The sequence below is a fragment of the Quercus suber genome, unplaced genomic scaffold, assembly GCF_002906115.3.
Source record: "Quercus suber isolate HL8 unplaced genomic scaffold, Cork oak 2.0 scaffold_61, whole genome shotgun sequence".
Lineage (NCBI taxonomy): Eukaryota > Viridiplantae > Streptophyta > Magnoliopsida > Fagales > Fagaceae > Quercus > Quercus suber.
Window position 1 is genome coordinate 636,483 of NW_027069526.1, and position 12,308 is coordinate 648,790.

Consider the following 12,308-nt stretch of genomic DNA (forward strand, 5'->3'; position numbering starts at 1 on the left):
TCCTTATTGATTTTTCTACACAATGTTGATTTTTATAGAAGGTTTTCAAAAAAAATAAAAAATAAAAAAGTTTTAGACACAAAATTGGGGGGGGGGGGGTGGGGAATTGAGAAATACAACTACATAGGTTTTTTTTATTTGTATAGAAAATAGATGTCATGACAATAAAATGGTTTTAAGTGACCAGACTTTTACTTTTCTATATATAATGCGACTTTTCTTCTTCTTTTTTTTTTAATCTTAAAAAATGAAAAGAGAGAAAAATGGTACTCATTCAACCTTACTGATTTGTCTACAAAATGTTGATTTGTATAGAAGGTTTTCTCAAAAAAAAAAAAAAAAAAAAAACAACAACAAAAAATACAAAATTGGGGTGAAATATATATATATACATACACACACATAAAATAGTAAAAGTCAGATCACCTAACATCATTTTATTGTGCTAAAATATAATAAAATAAAATAGAAAATGAGAAAAGAAGAAGAAGAAGAAAAAGAATCATTATTGTGAAACAATTGATCTTTGGGGATTCATTCCTTACAAACCCACCTAGATTTTCTAGCCTCGTTAATGCAGAGACAAGTTCTTAACGTTATTGACCCCATTCAAAACTCTGCCATTGCACCTCATTGGGCGATATCAAATATCGTCAATGACATTAATGTTATTATATCTTCCAACAGTTTTGCCCATTTCCTTGTTACTTGAGCCCCGACCTTTTATAATTGTCCTGGTGCAATCGTCATCTCCTCTCTCCCCGCTGTTGTTTTGCAGGTAGGGGATGCGGCCTCAGGTCTTTTCCTCAATAATTTTCGTATTACTTAGCAAAAAAAAAAAAAAATTATCATAAACGAAATTGCCTATTTTTTGTAATTTATTTACATAATATGAGATAAAAAAAAAATTAGTTTTTTTAAAAAGAATAATGTTATTATGCTAAAGATACAAACTGTTTTACAAAAATTTTTACAAACTACTAATGTAGTGAATAATTATTAAAAAATAAAAAAGTGATATTAATAGTGAGTCTAGATGAAAACTAATAAGAGGTTGGCCCATCAACATTTTGTAAAATATTGTAAAATAGTTTATGACTGTAGTATTATTCTTTTAAAAAACTAAAAAATAAAAATTTAAAATAAAACTAAGACAAAAATAATATAATCCTCGCATATAATACATAAAATAAACAAAAAGTCAACTTATAATCACTTTCCAAACTAATTACATGGTTATGTTTCCTTTTGTAATTAAGCAATTTGATAAGAATTATTCAGACCAGCATTTTGCTTGTTAGCCTTAGATGACAGATCCACTAAATCCTGCTCAGTGTAACAAATTAGTTTTTGCTCTTTTTTTCATAAAATGCTATTGCTTTTGGACTTATGGTCTGTTGCAGCTTTTTTCATTATACGACATGTCTTTCATAACTAATAATACAAGGACAGTTTTCTTTCAAACTAATTAGAAGGAATGTTTTTACAAACCGATGGGGAACTTTTTAGCTAACTTATTAGGACATATGTAATTCATATTAGGAACATATGTCAATATTTTATATAGTTGACTAATTCTTTGACAAAACGTACTTTACTTGCAATTAGATAGATCTAGGATGTGTTTAATATTTCAAGAAACATATTGTTCAAGTCTAGTATTAAAACCATGAAGATTGGACCAAGAAACAAGTGAAGAAAAGTTGTTCATTAAAGCTGGATAGATAACTTGACACCTGCGGACAGATAGCTCGATAGCTTCTCGACACCTCTCGACAACTAGTTTATCTATCGAGCTCTTCAGTTGATTGTTATCGTAATATCGACACCTCTTGATAGCTAGGTGGATCGATCGAGAAATCTCCCGTCTCCTCGATAGCTCCTCGATAGCTTCTCGATAGCTGTATCTGTCGAAGTTTAAAACTCAACACCTCCTCGACACCTCTCGATCAATTGAAATTACAGGAAATCAGATTTTCAGATCTGATTTTCGGCCTATGCCGACATGTATGTGTATGGTTTCTTTTCTCACAATCCTAGGCCTATATAAGGCTTATTTTAGAGGCATTTTAGAGGCCGTCACATAAGAGAATACGAGGAGAACGAATGCAAAATGTGACCGATGCCTTATTCTCTATGCAAGAAGCTATTGCGTCTTTGTGCCTTAGGGTTTTGTAACCAAGTGCTTCTTGATCTTTATTGTTGATGAAGTGAAGAACTTTGCAGCCAACAATCTTCTTCTAGTTGGTGATTAAGTCGCGTGTTGGGATTCGCGTAATTGGTTAGTCACGTACTGAGATTCGTGCATCAAAGGGTGGCATTCATGATGGAAATAAGCATGTATGCAGCGGAAAATTAATGGATCTACATCGTTCGAAGTTGATAACATGCGCTAAGTAAATTTCAGAATTTGAGAACAAAAGAGTGTACCTTAGTGTGGTGAATTTCAAAACAAAGATTGTAAGCACTTGGGAATACTTTTAATTTTCACTACAATTCCACTAACACCCAAAAAGTGTGGTCTCTCAATCAGTTTCTATGAATTTGTTCAAGAGAGAATTCTAGAGTGTCTAATACTCACATACACCATTTCATGTTCTTTTTTAAAAAAAATTCTGTTTGTTTCTCTCATTTAACTGATTATCTAATTGGGCCGGCCTTTTGGGCCTTTCCAATTGGGCTTTATTGTGTGGCTTGGAGTGGGACCAAAAGGGACCAATAAAACACTAGCTCCAATGGGTCTTGGGCTTTTTTGTCAACTCTTGACAAGTCCAAAGTTACCATTAACTATATTTTAATACCACTATATAAATATAGTTGAACTCTAGGCCTTATTAAATAAATTATATCCCAAGACTTTATTGTACATGCAACCCCTTCATAAAATATTCGTAGTAATACAAAGTCATAAATGTAAACTGCCACTTTGTAGATTACTACATCTTAATCCTTGAGTACCCAGTTTAATCCTTTTAAGTTATTCATCATATATTTATGAAATCCAATTCCATAAATATATACTTTAGTGATTTCTTACTAAAGTGGTTAGGTTTAACTTTCTGAATAACAAACTCATTAAACTTATCTCAGGGGAATATTTTGTATCTCCGTTAAGAGATTATGAATTCCATCTTGAGAATATGTGTTCCATCAACACTAAATGTGGCTACCTAACATATTGAGATTTCGATCGTTACTTTAGATCTCACTCTTGATATATCAAAGTAACCTACACCTTATGATCAGGCCTACTATTCTCTTAGGATTAAAAGTTCATGCAAATATAAGTCGTGAGATTTATTATTCATTTGACAGTCCTTAAGAGAATAATAAATCTCACAGCGATCTAGTTCAAAATGTCTTAACTCTTAAAACATGTCAATACATCAACTAGAAGTCTCCACTTCCATGATCAAGACAAATCATCTTAGCTGATATGTTATAATCTTCGCAGATGAAATACCCAATTTTATCACCGACTACGAACTAAAATTATGAGTTTACAAAGAACTTGTGACTTATATCTTCTATGACTAAATCACATAAATCACATACTATGCATCTCATGGACTATATGATAATGTCCAAATATTCATGTTATCATTATTTCAGATAATAATAAAACAAATTTATTAATCATAATATTAAGTCATATATAATGTCACACTTAATATAATACATAGTATCATATAATAGGATTTAAGGGTACTAATCCTAACAATTCATATATTGAAGAGTTCAGAGGTTCTGAAGTAGTAGAAGGTTTCTACTGTAAGTTTATCTATAGGGATTGTAGAGTCTAGGGACAAAGATTTTGTACTAGATCTGAAACTTCTCTTTACTATAGTGGATTGCTTTTCAGGAAGGTTTTCCCCCAGGTTTTTTACTGTGAAACTAGTTTGTTTCATTGGTTTTCCTGGGTCATCATATCTTGTCTTATTTATTTTTCCGCTGCATGATTTTGACATGATATTGATGTTTGTTTATTTTAACAAGTTTTATTCATAATAAATCTAATTAACAACTTAGATTGAAAACTTGTTAATTCTATCAACTGGGGTCTAAATTTTCCAACAAGTGGTATCAGAGTGGGTTCACTCTGATTGGATTAATTTCTTGAGTGTGATCCTTGACCCCCGTTGTCATGGAGTCTCTTGATTGTTTTGATGTGCATGATCTTGTGTTGAATGATGATGATGATGATGATATTTAAGATGCCTATTGCAAGCTTTATAATTTTTGTATGAAATCTCTTGAATATTCTACAAAATTAAAAGCTAAATTTAAAAAGGTAAAGCTTGAAAAAGATGATTTGATTGTAAAATTGGATGAAGCCAATAATTTGAATGAGAATTTTAAAAATCAAATTTCATCTCAGGTGGACAAAATTAAAAGTTTGGAAGAGCAACTAGTTGAATCTAAAATTGAAGTTGAAAAATTAACTAGTGCCAAACTTGTTGTTGAGCCTAACTCAAAAGAAAAGGATTTTTATATTCCTCCATTTAAAATGAATAATCAAGAGTTGAAGGCTAATATTGCTAGTATAGACAAAGGTAAAAAATCTGATGTTAATGCTGAAGTTTCTAAACCTATGTCTAAAACTCCTCCTAGGTTGAATGATAAATCTAAATATGTCCCCATTTGTCATCATTGTCATATTGTTGGTCATATTAGGCCAAATTGTCCTAAGTTGAGGTCTCTATCAACCTCTAAGGTTAGACCTCCTTCTGGGAAGTATAGTATTTCGAAAACTACTCATGTTTGTCACCATTGTGGTGTTTCTGAACACATTCGCCGTAATTGCTTTAAGTTGTATTCTCAAAAGCAAGTGTCCAAACGGTCACAGGTTTCCTCTCAAGGACCTACACCTTTATTTGGAGAGTTATTAAAAGTCTTAAACTTTTTAACTCAATTTCAGTAGAATTATAATTCTTCTATGTCCTTTAGTAGACATACTAGGACACGTGCCTTTTCATCTTCACGGTCAAGGACTCGTGCTATGTGGGTGAAAAAGGAGCCTAAGACTTAATTGTCTTTTCTGTTTGTCCTCTACTTTAATTCTTTCTATCTAAAGTATGACTCTTTTTACTTGATTTCTTATCTGTTTTTAGAATCATGCTTTCATGTATCTGCACCTTTCTATCTTGCCTTCATGCATATGCATATTTCTTTCTGCTTTCATGTTATTTGTCTGTTTTTGTTTGGTTGTTTTGTTTTCAAAATAAAAATAAAAAGGAAATATCAGAAAAATACAAAAACAATGTGTTTTGTGTACATTAGTACTTGTATACCTTGGATGGCCATTAAAACAAAGTTGTCTAAACTCTGTATCTCTTGTAGCTTAGATAAGCATCTCTATGTACAACTAAGCAAGTGAGCTTTGTGGCTCTTGTTTGTGATGAGTTAGATTAAGTTATCTTTTATACTTAACACTCGTATCACTCTTTTTGACGGGTAGGACTAGAAAATCCTAAGAGAAAGGTATAAATAATCATCGCACCACTGTTGTCCGCCAATCATGAAAAGACATCTGTATACTTCGACATAACAAAAGTGTAATGTCAAGGACATTTGTGTGTTTCGGCATAGCAAAATTAGAATGTCAATTATTATTGGTTATTTCTTTTCTTTCTCTTATACGCCTATGCATGATATGCTCAATAAAAGAAAATTATGTAAAGAAAAATAAAAAGAAAAAAAAATGTTTTAAATATGATTGCAAGCGTGTATTCTAGGAGATGTGAGACTTATAAGATGTACCTCGAAGGTGATAGTCCCCATCAAACAGTTATGATTGTGTGTGAGTTAAAGTGATTTTCTCATATCTCAAATCGTCATAACATGTATACACTTATGCAATTTTGCGATGTTTTTCACACACAACACGCAATGTTCTTTGCTAATCTTGATACATGTACAGGTACAATGTGATTTGGCCATCACAAGGTTTTACATGTGTTAATGTATGCTTACTAAACTGTCTTGACTTATTTTTGAAATATAAAAGTGGTTAGACTTGTTTAATGTGTGTGTGTGTGTTTGGGATCCATGTGCTTGACATTTTTCTTGTTGAAAGACTTGTTTTTCATATGTTTTGCATCTTTCTATTATCTTGTCTTTCATAGCATCTTGTTTCATTACATTCATGCATTTTTATGGATTCTTTGTACTCCCTTGATCATCTTTGATCTTTTTTTTGTTTCTCGGGTGAAACCTTCTAGCTTCTTGCACCCTTTGTCAATCATGACAAAAAGGGAGAGAAATTGTGGAGAATATGTAGTTTCTTTTTAAGATTCTACATGTTAGGGAGAGAAATACATGCTTCTATAAAGGGGAGATGTGTTTCATCTTGTTAGGGGGAGTGCTTACTTCCTTATTCTTGTACACCGGTTTTGTGACCCTGTTTATATACATTATGCTTATCTTTGATATATATATATATATATGATGATGTATATCTTTTTCAACTACCTCTACATGTGTTGTTTTTTTTTCTATCTTCATACACATGTTTCTTATTAATTGTATGCAATCTATTATTTCTGTTTCACACTAAGATGCCTTGATGAGTTTTGTTTAAAGTGTTTCAAAAATAGGTTGTCAAATTCTACTTGCCATAAACTCTTTTCTTGCAAAAATTTTCAAGAGTTTATGTTAGGATAGATTTTATTGTATTCAACAAGTGAATATGAGTTGAGTGATTTATAACTTCTCTCATATGTTTATTTGTTTGTTGTGGTTTGGTCACGGATTCTAAATGGGGAGATTGTTAGAACATATGTGATTCATGTTAGGAACATATGTCAATATTTTATGTAGTTGGCTAATCTTTTGACAAAACGCACTTTATTTGTAATTGGGTAGATTTAGGATATGTTTAATACTTCAAGAAACATATTGTTCAAGTCTAGTATTAAAATTATGAAGATTGGACCAAGAAACAAGTGAAGAAAAGCTATTCATTAAAACTAGACAGATAGCTCGACGCCTGCGGACAAATAGCTCGACAGCTTCACGACACCTCTTGACAGCTAGGCTATTTATCGAGCTCTTCAGTTGATTGTTATCACAATCTCGACACCTCTCAATAGCTAGGTGGATCGATCGAGAAATCTCTTGTCTCCTTGACAGCTCCTCGATATCTTCTCGATAGCTATATCTATCGAAGTTTAAAGCTCGACACCTCCTTGACACCTCTCGATCGATCGAGGTTACGGGAATTCAAATTTTCATATTTGATTTTCGGCCCATGCTGACATGTATGTGTAGGGTTTATTTTTTCACAACCTTGGACCTATATAAGGCTTATTTTAGAGGTCGTCACATAAGAGAATACAAGGAGAATGAATGCAAAAGGTGACTGATGCCTTATTCTCTCTGAAAGAAGCCTTTGCGTCTTTGCGCCTTAGGGTTTTGTAACCAAATACTTTTTGATCTTCATTGTTAATGAAGTGAAGAACTTTGCAGCCAATAATCTTCTTCTAGTTGGTGATTAAGTCACATATTAGGATCCACGCAATTGGTTAGTCACGTACTGGGATTCGTGCATCAAAGGGTGGTGTTCATATATTGAAGAGTTCAGAGGTTTTGAAGCGGTAGAAGGTTTTTGCTGTGAGTTCATCTACAGGAATTGTAGAGTCTAGGGACAAAAGTTTTGTACTAGATCTGAAACTTCTCTTTACTATAGTGGATTGCTTTTCGGGAAGGTTTCTCTCCAAGTTTTTTACTGTGAAATTAGTTTGTTTCATTGGTTTTCCTCGGTTATCATATCTTGTCTTATTTATTTTTTCACTGCATGATTTTGACATGATATTGATGTTTGTTTGTTTTAACAAGTTTTATTCATAATAAATCTAATTAACAACTTGGATTTAAAACTTGTTAATTCTATCAACCGGGGTCTAAATTTCCCAACATAACTTTACATTCAATCTTTCAAAATGAGCTACGTTTTCCAAAATGGAAGACTCAATGTAACAAATGCAAATTATCACAACCGCTCCAACAAATTGCTCGTCATGCACAAAAACAAACGAATAAACACTTGCGAGCCTGACTTTGACACCAGTCTGTCACCTTCATGGACAGACAAATGAAGATGAGTTTACTGAGCCTACATTACAACGCTCACACCACTTAAGACTCTCCTACATTCACGCAACCACCGGCAAAGGGTTAACTCCCATCTCCTACAAATCAGTTATGGGATAGTTCCCAATTCTTACAAGTTAGCTGAGGGATAATCCCAAGTCCTTACAATTCAGCTAAAGTGGTCATCCACAGACTCCTATATAAACACCAAGACACCCCAATTTCGAGGTACGTAAAAAACTCAATTCTAAAACTCTTTCTTTTGAGTTCCTTGAGATTACCGTGAGTTTCTGACTTAACCTTCAGATATTCTTAGGCCGGCATCACATCGGTGCACTCTGAAAGTATCTTTCATTTTGTAGGATTTTGACTATTCGCCTTTGACAAAAGACTGTAAATTTGGGCAATAGACCTACTAACGATTTTGACCATTGTGCCATAACTGAAATAAATATTCACATTTGTTTTAGAAATATAACCTATTTGTTAGTCATATAATTTGCCTATATGGCTCATTAATCAATAAAATAAGGTTAGGAGCTGTAGGTTTTGTGTTGTAGCAAGAAATGCCTTTACAATGCCAAAACTTGTTTACTTACGGCTGTAAACGAGCCAAGCTTTGCCGAGTAGTGTGTGTTTGAGCTTGGCTCGTCAATAAAAATCAAATGCTTAAGCTTGGCTTGAGCTTAAGACAAGCCTAAAAATAATGTTTGAACTCGAGGTTGTGAAAATGCCAAAAGGCTTGAGCTCGGCTAGGATTAGCTTGATTTGTGAGGGATTTCACAATTTGCTCCAATACCAATGGGCTTCGTCTGCGATCAAATGCTATAAAAGACTTGGGGAATTCCTATTCGAAGAGTGCATTACCGTATAGATAAGCTCACACTAACCCGTCAATTTGGGATCTGATTCAGGATTTTCCTTTGGAGGTATCGGGAAGGAATTGGAATGGAATAATATCTATTCATACAGATATAGAAGAAAAGGTTCTCTATTGATTCAAACGCTGTACCTGCGGGATAGGGATAGAGAAAGAGGAAAAAACCAAGATTTCACATAGTACTTGTGATCGAAAAAGAAATCTTATTTATTTTGTACCTTTCGCTCAATGAGAAAATGAGCCAGATTCTACAGGATCAAACCTATGGAACTTAAGGAATGATGGAAGGGAATAAAAAAGAAATAAAATAAAATAAAATAAAAAAGAGGGAAAAAGAATAAAAAATAATTTAAATCAAAATGAAGTAGAAGAGCCTAGATTCCAAATGAATGAAAATGTGACTGAATTGGTCCTAATGTATGCTTCGGTATAGCAAAAGTGCAATATCAAAAGCTTAACATCATTGGGTATTTATTTTTTCTTTTATATGACCATGCATGATATGCTTAATAAAAGAAAGTATGCAAAGAAAAATTAAAGCAAAAAGAAACAAAATGCTTTAACTATGATTGCAAGCGTGTTTTTAGGAGATGTGAGAGTTAAAGGATGTACCTCGAAGGTGATAGTCCCCATCAAGTAGTTACAATTGTGTATGAGTTAAAGTGATTTTCTCATATCTCAAATCGTCATAACATTAGACACTTATGCAATCTTACGATATTTTTCACACACAACATGCAATATTCTTTGCTACTTTTGATACATGTGTAGGTACAATGTAATTTGGTCATCTCAAGGAATACATGTGTTAATATATGCTTACTAAATTGTCTTAACTTGTTTTTGAAAATGTGTGTGTGTTTTGGATCTATATGCTGGTCATTTTTCTTGTTGAAAGATGATTTTGAGTGCTTAAAATGTTGATTGGATCTTTGGTTGAGTAGCATGTTTGATTGCATTCATATCTGTGTTTTTCTTTTCTTTGAAAAACTATTTTTAAGCAATCTCGACAGCTTCTTGATATCTCTCGACAGTTAGGCTATCTATCGAGCCTCTTGAGCTTCTTTTCTCGATAGCTGTTATCGCATTTTCGATCCATCGAGGTTTTGAGATTTAATCTCGATATTTTCTCGATCCATCGAGGAAGTTTCTGTATGCTCGATAAATGCTCAATAGTTTCTTGATCCATTGAGGTTCTTTTGCTGTGGAGACCTCTCGATAGCTCCTCGATAGCTCTATCCATCAAGTTTTAAATCTCGACACCTCTCGATACCTCTCAATCAATTGAGAATCGTGGATCTCTATATATAGCTTCAGCGCGATTTCCATGTCATTTCTCTCCGATCTCTCTTAATACTTTTTATCTCCTCACCTTCTTAAACTCTTCTCACTCCAATCCTCATTCACAAGTGATTTTTGGCCTAGATTGTGTCCTCCTTCATTGGTAAGATCTTGTTTTCCCTCTTTTTCATGCATTTCATTTATATAGATCTAGGTTTTTGGGTTTTTGAAAATTTTTTGGGGTTTTTCAAAATCGATGAGGTTTTTGCAAATTTTTGGGTTGGTTTTTGTTTAAATGATCCTAAATGTTCTTGCATTGCATCACATTTGCATTTTAACAATGATTCATGCATTTTAGATGTGTGTTTACTTTGTTGTAAGCACGTGTTCTGGTAGGATTGGATTGGGTTGAGCCCATGAAGTTTTTATTGTTGCATGTCATATGTTCATGCATATTTCATGCATACATACCTTCATTTATCTCTATTTTGATATTGATCTGGGTTGGTGCTTTTCTGTGTGTTTCTTTCTCTCTCTTTCTTTCATTAGTGGTTCTATGGCACAAAATGAAAATCTACTCCGTCTCGGAACCTTCTTCATTCTGGGGCATCTTCTTCTTCTTCCCCCGCTGATTCTACTCCATCTCACGTCCGGTTCTGTGATGATAAAGCCCGAAAGGACTTTTCAGAGAACTTTTCACGACGTGGCATTCATTCGGAATGCCAAGTCGTTCTGTCAGACTTTTTTGATACTGACCTTCCATTTGTCATCTACAGTAGGGGTCGGGAGGCACTTTGTGGCATCCCGGTCACTTGCCCTTCCGTGATCATACAGGATTTTTACTCCATCATGCACGAATTCAAGTATTCAATGCCTCAGTTTGTTACTCACATTCGGGGTACACGCATTGTAGTCACTCCGGATCTTATATTCGAGGTGCTACATGTACCGAGGGTAGCGAATCCTGACTACCCCGGCTGTGATCATCTTAAGACTGTGTCTAAAGATGATCTCATGTCTCTATTTTATGAGACACCTTCTTCTTGGGGTGGTTGTCAAAACACCCCTTACTCGACCTTTGCTAAAGGTCCGAGGTTCCTTAACATGGTGATGGCATTCGTTCTCTATCCATTGTCTCACTATAACTCTCTCGTGTTCAATTTTTGTTATCCCTCATTGAGGATCTTTCTATTGACTTCTCTTCTCACTTCATCCTATCCTCTTGTAGATGTCTATAAGGATACGGTTACCCGTGATAAGCTCATTTTCCCTTAAGCAATCGTGAGGATCATTTGCAATTTTTTCTATCTCTTATCTCGAGTCTGATCACTTCTTTGTCATGGGTGCCATCAATGCTGCTATCGTTAGACGGAGTGAGGCCCAGCTTAGACTGAAGCGACCATAGACTGAGATAGCAACCCCTCCGGCTTCTTCAACTCCTTCCACATTCGCTCATTCTTCTTCTACGGGTGGTGTGACCCTCGAGGCAGTCATGGCGCAATTTCAGCACATGGATGCTTGCCTTGACACTTTCAGTGATGAGTAGTGTTAGGTGAACACTTGTGTCAGTCGTATTGCATGATGGCAAGCTTGCCTTGGTGGCTTCATAAAGTCTTCTTCTCCTTCTCCAAAGGTTTTTGGGGACGAGGACGACGATGGTGACTCTGATGGTGATGCTGATGAGGATGAGGATGCTAAATTTTCCAGTGATGATGAGATGACTGCTTGAGTTACTTGCCCTTTGTCATTCGTGACAAAAAGGAGGAGTAGTTTTGGGATGAGAGTAGTCATGTATTTAGAGAGAGAGTTAGCATAGGACATTTTTGATAGGGGGAGTGTTTATATTTTTGAGGGATGTAGTAAGGTTATTATGTATTTTCTTTTCTTTCTTTCACTTTTACCTTATTGTACATCAGTTTTGTGACAATTTGAAATATTTGTACTTATCTTTTGATATATATATATATATATATGTTCATTCATCTATCTCTTCATGTGTTGTTTCTTTTCTCTCTTTATGCACATACTTTTTATTATTTGTATGCAATCTTTTATT